Source organism: Aegilops tauschii, chromosome 3, assembly GCF_002575655.3.
Source record: "Aegilops tauschii subsp. strangulata cultivar AL8/78 chromosome 3, Aet v6.0, whole genome shotgun sequence".
Classification (NCBI taxonomy): Eukaryota; Viridiplantae; Streptophyta; class Magnoliopsida; order Poales; family Poaceae; genus Aegilops; species Aegilops tauschii.
In genome coordinates this window covers 596,323,654-596,334,473 of record NC_053037.3, presented here as the reverse complement: position 1 = coordinate 596,334,473, position 10,820 = coordinate 596,323,654, and positions in this window count along the sequence as shown.

Sequence of the window (10,820 nt, the reverse complement as noted above, 5' to 3'; positions counted from 1 at the left end):
CATGGCCTCAAGCCATTTTGCGGAATCTGGGCTCACCATCACTTCTTCATAGTTCATAGGTTCGTCATGGTCTAGTAACATAACCTCCAGAACAGGATTACCGTACCACTATGGTGCGGATCTTACTCTGGTTGACCTACGAGGTTCAGTAATAACTTGATCTGAAGTTCCATGATCATCATCATTAACTTCCTCACTAATTGGTATAGGCGTCACAGAAACTGGTTTCTGCGATGAACTACTTTCCAATAAGGGAGCAGGTACAATTACCTCATCAAGTTCTACTTTCCTCCCACTCACTTCTTTCGAGAGAAAGTCCTTCTCTAGAAAGGATCCATTCTTAGCAACGAATGTCTTGCCTTCGGATCTGTGATAGAAGGTGTACTCAACTGTCTCCTTTTGGGTATCCTATGAAGACGCACTTCTCCGATTTGGGTTTGAGCTTATCAGGTTGAAATTTTTTCATATAAGCATTGCAACCTCAAACTTTAAGAAACGACAACTTTGGTTTCTAGCCAAACCACAGTTCATACGGTGTCGTCTCAAACGGATTTAGATGGTGCCCTTTTTTATGTGAATGCAGCTATCTCTAATGCATAACCCCAAAACGATAGTGGTAGATCGGTTAGAGACATCATATATCGCACCATATCTAATAAAGTATGGTTACGATGTTCGGACACACCATTACACCGTGGTGTTCCAGGTGGCGTGAGTAGTGAAACTATTTCACATTGTTTTAAATGAAGGCCAAACTCGTAACTCAAATACTCTTCTCTACGATCAGATCGTAGAAACTTTATTTTTCTTGTTACGATGATTTTCCACTTCACTCTGAAATTATATGAACTTCTCAAATGTTTCAGACTTATGTTTCATTAAGTAGATATACCCATATCTGCTCAAATCATCTGTGAAGGTGAGAAAATAACGATATCCGCCACGAGCCTCAATATTCATTGGACCACATACATCTGTATGTATGACTTCCAACAAATCTGTTGCTCTCTCCATAGTTCCGGAGAACGGCGTTTTAGTCATCTTGCCCATGAGGCACGGTTCGCAAGCATCAAGTGATTCCAAAATCCCATCAGTATGGAGTTTCTTCATGCGCTTTACACCAATATGACCTAAATGGCAGTGCCACAAATAAGTTGCACTATCATTATTAACTTTGCATCTTTTGGCTTCAATATTATGAATATGTGTATCACTACGATCGAGATCCAACAAACCATTTTCGTTGGTGTGTATGACCATAGAAGGTTTTTATTCATGTAAACAGAACAACAATTGTTCTCTAACTTAAATGAATAACCGTATTGCAATAAACATGATCAAATCATATTCATGCTCAACGCAAACACCAAATAACACTTATTTAGTTTCAACACTAATCCCGAAAGTATAGGGAGTGTGCGATGATGATCATATCAATCTTGGAACTACTTCCAACACACATTGTCACCTCTCCTTTTACTAGTCTCTGTTTATTCTGCAACTCCCGTTTTGAGTTACTACTCTTAGCAACTGAACCAGTATCAAATACCGAGGGGTTGCTATAAACACTAGTAAAGTACACATCAATAACAAACTTGCAGAACGACAGCTCGGTCAATCCGGAGCTGGACTAGCAGTTTCGCCTCCGTCAATCGCCTCATCTAATCGTGGCATATGTACCGCGTGTGCATAACTACGCACTCAAAATACCTTGGTCAACAACGGAGGCACATTGAGGATGAGGTCCATAATGCGGCTCGACCCTATTCGGACCTTAATCTTCTTCTTCCTTTTCTCTTCTCTTTTATCTCTTTTTATTTCAGGTTCTTTAAAACCTAAATCACTTTTCGGTGGTACAAGGGCCCTTTCCCAGGCCCCTTTTATATACACGACCGTCGATCCTCTTAAAGGATCCTAAACCAAGGCGAAAAGCGGCGCAGACGTGCAGTAGGGTGTCCAAAGGATCTTCAAGACCACCTTTTCTTCTTTAGGACCTTTATACAGCTTTCCCTTGTTTACAAATTCTTGGCATGTAAAATAGCCTTGATGCTTATGGCATTCTCTGTAAGAGCACGTTTTGACGTATCAATCAGACTATAATGGAAACAGTTTTGTCCAACCCCATTCGGTATTGGCTTATTTCATAATTTGTATTCCCTCTTCGTGTCAGATTGGCACATACACTTCGGCATAGGTTAAAATACCAGGAGCGTTATTCGGCCACATATATTTTTCCAAAAAAGAAAACAAAGTCCGAACACTTTCAGAGTATGCTTCGGCATCCCGAATATTGCATTATATGCATCAGCTCCGAATCATGTCTTTGGTCAATAGTTGGGTTGCCCGGCTCCTGTGGTTACTACCTTACGTTCTGCTTATTCGGTTAGGGTAGTAAAGGGAGAACTACTGCGATTGTGTTTCTGGTTTCGTCCAGTCAAAGACCTTAGTAGAGAAAGCCGAAAACTGACTGTCATGATGCGGCGAGAGTTTGTCAGCGATTCGGCGACTTACTACAAATCTCTTGCGATTTCTTCCGTATTATACGAAGGACTGGCTTTCGTTCAGTCACGTGCCTAAGGCATCCCAGTTCGGATAGCCGCATACGCACCAGGGGCTAGTGCTTAGTCCCACCGTCAAACTCCTATGGCTAAGTGAAAGTGATAAAGCCGCATAGTCCAATTGCCTGGTTCACTACGCAGACACCTCCTTTACGGACCAAGACGTTGGGTCAAGAGTGATCATGCGCTATTCCGAACACCCCCGTACTATCTACGTGGGGACTGAAGCCGACGACTGGCAAACTTTCAAGCTAACAAAATATGGTCGCACAGGAGGCAAGCAATTCTAGATAAAGACATAAATATATTACAAAGCCTTGGTTCATAAAACAGCGTCTGGGTAGCCCGGATACATTCACTCAAACGTGACATCCTTCCAGCATTGGCCCTCTATTAAACGGGCACCCTCTAGGACGTCTTCAAAATATCGCTCTGGCTTGCGGTGGCCCTTGCCTTCGGAGGGGCCCTCGACTGCCACGACGGCAGCCCTCATCTTCGCCCAGTGCATCTTGACATGGGCAAAGGCCATCCGCGCACCCTCTATGCACGCCGAGCGCTTCACAGCTTCAACTCAGGGCAAGGCATCGCCGAGCCGCTTGACCAGGCCGAAGTACCTGCTAGGAATGGGTCTGGCTGGCCACAGCCGGACTATGATGTCCTTCATGGCCAAACCGGACATCCTATGTAGCTCCGCCAGCTGCATCATCTGGTTGTTTAGCAGCGTTGGCCGCTCCGGCGCTAGGTACTGCGACCAGAAGAGCTTCTCCGTCGTGTTCCCCTCTTGGGCCCGGAAATACTGTGCGGCGTGGCAGCACTCCTCGGCAGATCCGCAAAGGCGTCTGAGAACTCCATAGTCGAGTGAGCAAGGCATATTTCTGACTGCTGAATTTACTCTGCAAAAGAAAGGGCTTACCAGCCGCTATCTGCTCGGCCTGCTTGATCTCCTCGCGAGCCACCCGGGACTCGGTCCGCGCTTCCTTGGCCTCTTGGAGAGCCTTGGCGAGTTTGACCGCTTGGGCCTTATTTTTCTCCTCCAAAGCCTCACACTTGCCGGCGGCGTCCTTGAGCTCTTGCTCCACCTCAGTCACCCGCTCCTCATATTGGCGGCGGGCGACCTGCTCGGCCTTCAAATCCGTAGCCGCTTTATCAGCGGCCGCTTGGCTCACCCGTGCCTGCTCCTTGGCTTGGGCGAGGGCGTTCTTCAAAATCTCGACCTCGGCCGCACTGCCTGTAATCATGATCAGGGCAACACACGCGCTTAAAACTATGAACTGGCATATAACTTAAGGTGTGCGAGCAATTTTTTCAAAACATACCTTGCGCCTCATCAAATTGCTTGTTGATGCGGACGAGATTCTCATCGGCCAGCTCCAGCTTCCGCTTGAGCTCGGATACTTCGGCGGCCTGGGCGGTCGCCGCTAACAGTGAAGCCTATTTATCACAATAGACAAGTACTTTATCTCCTGCGAATATTACTTGATCCTCTGTTCGGCCCTTTTTCCAAGGCCGAACAGAGTCTCAGGGGCTACTGACTACACACAGGCATATTTTCTACATATACAAAGCGGCTACGAATATTACATTGCATACCTCAAAGCCTGTTAATAGGCTGGTGAAGGCTTCGTTCAACCCGCTTTTGGCAGACTGAACCTTCTCAACCACCATACCCATCAGGGTACAGTGCTCCTCTACGACGGAAGCACGTTGCAGTGCATCCATCACAGGATTTGGCGCCTCCGGATTAGTGGAGGTCGCCGTCGGAGTAGGCGCTCCACGTCCTTTGAAGGGGGTTGCTCGCTCGATTTCAGAGCCACATGGGTCTCCAGAATAGTGTTCGGTTGGGGGCCGGACTGGTCAGGGCCCCCATCGTCAGTCTCCATGGGGGTTGTGCCCCCCATGTTCTCGGCAGCCGAGGCATTACCCTCTGGCGCCGTCTTGGCGGCCTCCCGCACCTCTCCATGGCCCGGAGAGACCCTTTGGGACAACACTTCGGTGTCGTCCGTGGCGGTTGGAGGGGAGGCTCGTGGAGGCGTCTCGCTCTCCACCATCCCCGGCTCCAGCGAGTTCCCTGAAGATGATGATAGTTGGGGGAGATTGCGGGCCGGACTGAAGCACACAATACCATGTGTTAAAACAACAGTCATAAAGACCAGATATGTGTACAGTGTCCTGGGATACTTACGATGCGGCTAGGGGCTTTGACCTGGGGTGCCACTCAGGGATGGCTTCTGCATCCGAATCCGAGCCGTCCGGGAGGGATACCTTCCCCCTTTTGTACGCCTCCACCTCCGGGTCTACGGAAGCCGCCCTCTTCTTCTTCCTCCCCCTCGGGGGAGAATCGCTTTCAGCCTCCTCCTCCTCATCGTCTTCATCTCCCTCGTGGGAGGAGGGAGCTTCGATCTCTCCAAACACGGTGTCCGAAGTACCTTTATGGCGGAAGCCACCTTTGGCCTCCTTGCGCCTTTTGATTTGTGAACTAAGTTATGTTCGAAAACTAAAACACTTACCGGGGTAGCCGGATGTGTGCTGTCAAAGCCAATGTCGTCGGTCATCTCCGGCCACGACTTCTGGGTCTTGAAGAGCAGCTTCCAGATCTCTTCGCTGCGTTGTGCCGAAGAATCGCTGCAGGGTACGCGGCCCTTCCGGATTGAACTCCCACATGTGGAGAGGCCGGCACTGGCATGGAAGGGTCCGGCAGAAAAGCATCACCTGAATCACGTCAGTGAGACTGGTGGTCTTGTCTATTATATTTTTAATGCGCGTTTGCAGCATCGTCACTTCGTCGGTCGACCCCCAGTCCAGACCCTTGTTGGTCCACGACGCGAGCCGCATTGGGGGTCCGGATCTAAACTCGGGAGTGGCCGCCTAGTTGGCGCCGCGAGGTTCGGTGATGTAGAACCACGCCTGCTGCCATATCTTGACAGTCTCCACAAAGGCCCCTTTGGGCCAAGTAGTGTTGGGGAGCTTGCTCACCATGGCGCCGCCGCAGTCCGCGTGCTGACGGTCGACCACCTTCGGCTTCAAGTTAAAGACCTTGAGCCATAGGCCAAAGTGTGGGGGAATGCGGAGGAGCGCCTCACACACTACGATGAACACCGAGATGTGGAGGAAGGAATTTGGGGCTAGATCGTGGAAATCTATCCCATAGTAAAACATGAGGCCGCGGACAAAGGGGTGGAGTGGAAACCAGAAAGTGGGGGATAAATACCACCCTTTTGCCGGGCTCCGGGGTGGGGATGACCTGCTTCTTGGCAGGGATCCTGTGTGCGACATCCGCAGCCAGGTACCCCGCCTCTCAGAGCTCCTTGACGTCCTTCTCCGTCACAGAGGAGGCCACCCACTTGCCTTGAGAACCGGATCCGGACATGGCTGGAAAGGTTGGTGGCGGTGGCGAAGATCGAAGCTTGGGCGCTGGAGCTCGAGGATGGGAAGGCTGAGGAAGGAAGAAGGCGTGGGGTGAAAAGAAGGGATCTTTATCCGCTTATATAGGCCGTGAATATCAAGCGCCCGCCCTGCTAGTTTTGTGTGATTGAAGTTTTCAAGTTTTGGGTTATCTTATGATGGATGAAGGAAGGATAGAAGAGCCTAAGCTTGGGGATGCCCTGGCATCCCAAGCTATTATCCAAAAATGAGCAACCAACTAAGCTTGGGGATGCCCCCGAGTGGCATCCCCTCTTTCTTCTAACGACCATCGGTTACTCGAAGCTATATTTTTATTCGTCACATACTATGTGTTTTGCTTGGAGCGTCTTGTATGATATGAGTCTTTGCTTGTTTTATTTTGTGTTTTAAGTCTTGATTCCTTGCTGGACACACCTATTTGAGAGAGCCAAAATTATTTCATGACTTGTTAGAATTGCTCTCTATGCTTCACTTAAATTTTTTATGAGCTATGGACTTGCTCTAGTGCTTCACTTATATCTTTTTGAGCACGGTGTGCTTTAGTATTTTTGAAGAAATGCTCTCTAGCTTCACTTAGATTTATTTGAGAGTTAGAATTTTTTTCAAGAAATTCTCTCTTGCTTCACTTAAATTATTTTGAGAGAAAGAAAAATTATGCCCATGATCTTCACTTATATTTGTTTGAGCTTATCAAAAGCAACACATGAAAATTAGTCCCAAAGTGATAGATATCCAAGAAGGATATAATAAAAACTTTCATGAAGATCATTGGACAAAATAAACTTGATTCCTTGTAATAGTTTCGAGATATGATGATGTGATATGTGAGTCATGTTGATGAGCAATTATGCTTTAGTAAGAATATTGGTGTTAAGGTTTGTGATTCCCTATGCAAGCACGAAAGTCAATAGTCATGCAATGAAATTATATCCTACTTGTGGTGCATTATTCGGTGTTAATTATGCTTAATGCTTGCTTATGAGATTATTCATTTCTTGGTTGGTCGCTTCTCAATCTTTTGCTAGCCTTCATTTTGCACTAAGTATGATCTCTACTTGTGCATCCAAAAACCTTTAAACCAGTTTTGCCACATGATTCTACTATATCTACCTATATGCGGTATTCTTTTGCCGTTCTAAGAAAATTTGTATGTGCCATCTCTAATTTTCAAAATAAACTTCTCTTTTTGGGTGTTCGTACTGCCCGCGGAGCTGTGAGGGGTGGCTAATATTTTCCATGCTAGATGTGTTATTCTCACGATGAGTGTTTATTCACTTGTCATTGCACGAGAGTAAGGCCAAGGTATTAGGGATGCCCAGTCCCGAAATGAAAAATGAATTTACTTTATGTTGTCAAACAATAAATTCCTTGGAAAGTGTTGGTATGGAAGGCACCCGTGGATACGGTTATCCATGGAAAGTGAAAGTATGGTGGAAAAAGGAATAAACTTTATTTTCTGTTTGGGAACTGCCTATGATATATTTAGCATGGAAAGTGTTTGGAACTCTAAGTCGTTTTCGTTGGTGGGAAAGACACACCTCCCAAAATGTTTTTATCTCGAAGTTTTTGCTTTGAGCTCTGGCACCTCTACAAATCCCTACTTCCCTCTGCGAAGGGCCTTTTTAAACTTTATGTAATTTTTATTTTGAATTTAATTCTCCATCTTCTCTTATAAAAGCACCAACTAGGAGGCAATATGATCATACTTGAGTATTGGGTGTAGCTAATATGCGAGTGTGTTTCATGAATGGATCAATGATTGAGCATGATGGGCTAGGGATAACTTATTTTAGCGTTGATATTTTGAAAGACATGGTTGCTTGTTGATATGCTTGAGTATTTAAGTCATTATGTCAAAACTAGACTATTGCTTTGAATCAAGTAAAAGTCCAAATGTCCAAGCTATAAAGAAAAGATTATGATATGACATGTTAGGCAGCACTCCACATCAAAAATTCTGTTTTTATCACTTACCTGCTCGGGACGAGCAGGAGTTAAGTTTGGGGATGCTGATACATCTCCAACGTATCTATAATTTTTTATTGTTCCATGCTGTTATATTATCAATCTTGGATGTTTTGTAATCATTTTATAGTCATTTTATATCATTTTTTGGTACTAACCTATTGATATAGTGCCAAGTGCCAGTTGTTGTTTTCTGCATGTTTTTTATATCGCAGGAAATCAATACCAAATGGAGTCCAAATGCAACGAAACTTCACGGAGAATTTTTATGGACCAGAAGACACCTAGTGGGCCAAGGCGGCGCCTGGGGGTGCTCCAAGGGGAGCACAACCCACCAGGGCACACCAGAAGGCCTAGGCGCGCCCTGGTGGGTTGTGCCCACCTCGGGTGCCCCCTGATACGTCTCCAACGTATCTATAATTTTTGATTGTTCCATGTTGTTTTATTATCAATCTTGGATGTTTTATAATCATTTTATAGTCATTTTATATCATCTTTTTGGTACTAACCTATTGACATAGTGCCAAGTGCCAGTTGCTATTTTTTGCATGTTTTATACATCGTAGGAAATCAATATCAGACGGAGTCCAAATGCCCCGAAACTTTACGGAGAATTTTTATGGGCCAGAAGGAACACCATGGGCCCTGGTTGCACCTGGGGGAGTCCCAAGGAGGGGAAAACCCACCAAGGCGCGCCAGGAGGCCCAGGCACACCCTGGTGGGTTGTGCCCACCTCGGGTGCCCCCGGACCGCCTCTTTGCTCTATAAATACCCCAAAAATTCCAGAACCCTAGGGGAGTCGACGAAATATTTATCCAGCCGCCGCAGAGTCCAGAACCACCAGATCCAATCTAGACACCATCTCGGATGGGGTTCACCACCTCCATTGGTGCCTCTCCGATGTAGACCTTCGGGTCCGTAGTTAGTAGTTAGATGGTTTCCTCTCTCTCGCTGAATTCTCAATACAATGGTTTCTTGGAGATCCATCTGATGTAACTCTTTTTGCGGTGTGTTTGTTGGGATTTGATGAACTTTGAGTTTATGATCAGTTATATCTTTTTATATCCTTGAAAGTTATTTGAGTTTCTTTGATCTCTTATAGCCTCGTATTTCTTCTCCGATATTTGGGTTTTGTTTGGCCAACTTGATCTATTTATCTTGCAATGGGAAGAGGTGCCCGGTAGTGGGTTCGATCTTACGGTGCTTGATCCCAGTGACAGAAAGGGAAACGACACGTATGTATCGTTGCTACTAAGGATAAAACAATGGGGTCTATCTCTACATAGATAGATCTTGTCTACATCATGGCATCGTTCTTATTGCATTACTCCGTTTTTCCATGAACTTAATACACTAGATGCATGCTGGATAGTTGTCGATGTGTGGAGTAATAGTAGTAGATGCAGGCAGGAGTCGGTCTACTAATCTTGGACGTGATGCCTATGTAATGATCATTGCCTGGATATCGTCATAATTATTTGAAGTTCTATCAATTGCCCAACAGTAATTTGTTCACCCACCGTTTGTTATTTTTCTCGAGAGAAGCCACTAGTGAAACCTACGGGCCCCGGGTCTTCTTTCTCATATATGTGCTTTGTGATCTACTTTTACTTTGCATTTTTATTCAGATCTATTAAACCAAAAATACAAAAGTACTTTGCTGCACTTTATTTTATTTGCGATCTATTATTTCAATCTATTAAAATTTTCTCCCGTCTCCGTGTCAATTTCTGGCGCCGTTACCCGAAAGGGATTGACAACCCCTTTAACACATCGGGTTGCGAGTGGCTGTTATTTGTGTGCAGGGGCTGTTTACGTTGCGTTGCTTGGTTCTCCTACTGGTTCGATAACCTTGGTTTCATATCTGAGGGAAATACCCACCACCGCTGTGCTGCATCATCCCTTCCTCTTTGAGGAAATACCGACGTATCTTCAAGCAACATCACCCCCCGGACCGCCTCTTTGCTCTATAAATACCCCAATATTCTAGAAACCCTAGGGAATCGACGAAAATCAATTCCAGCCGCCGCAGAGTCCAGAACCACCAGATCCAATCTAGACACCATCAGGGAGGGGTTCACCACTTCCATTGGTGCCCCTCCGATGATGCGTGAGTAGTTCTTTGTAGACCTTTGGGTCCGTAGTTAGTAGCTAGATGGCTTCCTCTCTCTCACTGAATTCTCAATACAATGGTCTCTTGGAGATACATATGATGTAACTCTTTTTGCGGTGTGTTTGTTGCGATCGGATGAACTTTGAGTTTATGATCAGATCTATCTTTTTATACCCATGAAAGTTATTTGAGTTTCTTTGATCTCTTATATGCATGATCTCTTATAGCCTCGTATTTCTTCTCCGATATTGGGTTTTGTTTGGCCAACTTGATCTATTTATCTTGCAATGGGAAGAGGTGCTTTGTAGTGGGTCCGATCTTACGATGCTTGATCCCAGTGACAGAAGGGGAACCGACACGTATGTATCATTGCTACTAAGGATAAAATGATGGGGTCTATCTCTACATAGATAGATCTTGTCTACATCATGTCATCGTTCTTATTGCATTACTCTGTTTCTCCATGAACTTAATACACTAGATGCATGCTGGATAGCGGTCGATGTGTGGAGTAATAGTAGTAGATGCAGGCAGGAGTCGGTCTACTAATCTTGGACGTGATGCCTATATAATGATCATTGCCTGGATATCGTCATGATTATTTGAAGTTCTATCAATTGCCCAACAGTAATTTGTTTACCCACCGTTTGCTGTTTTTCTCAAGAGAAGCCACTAGTGAAACCTACGGCCCTCGGGTCTCTTTTCATATATTTGCCTTTGCGATCTACTTTTCCTTTGCTTTTATTTTCAAATCTATTAAACCAAAAATACAAAAACACCTT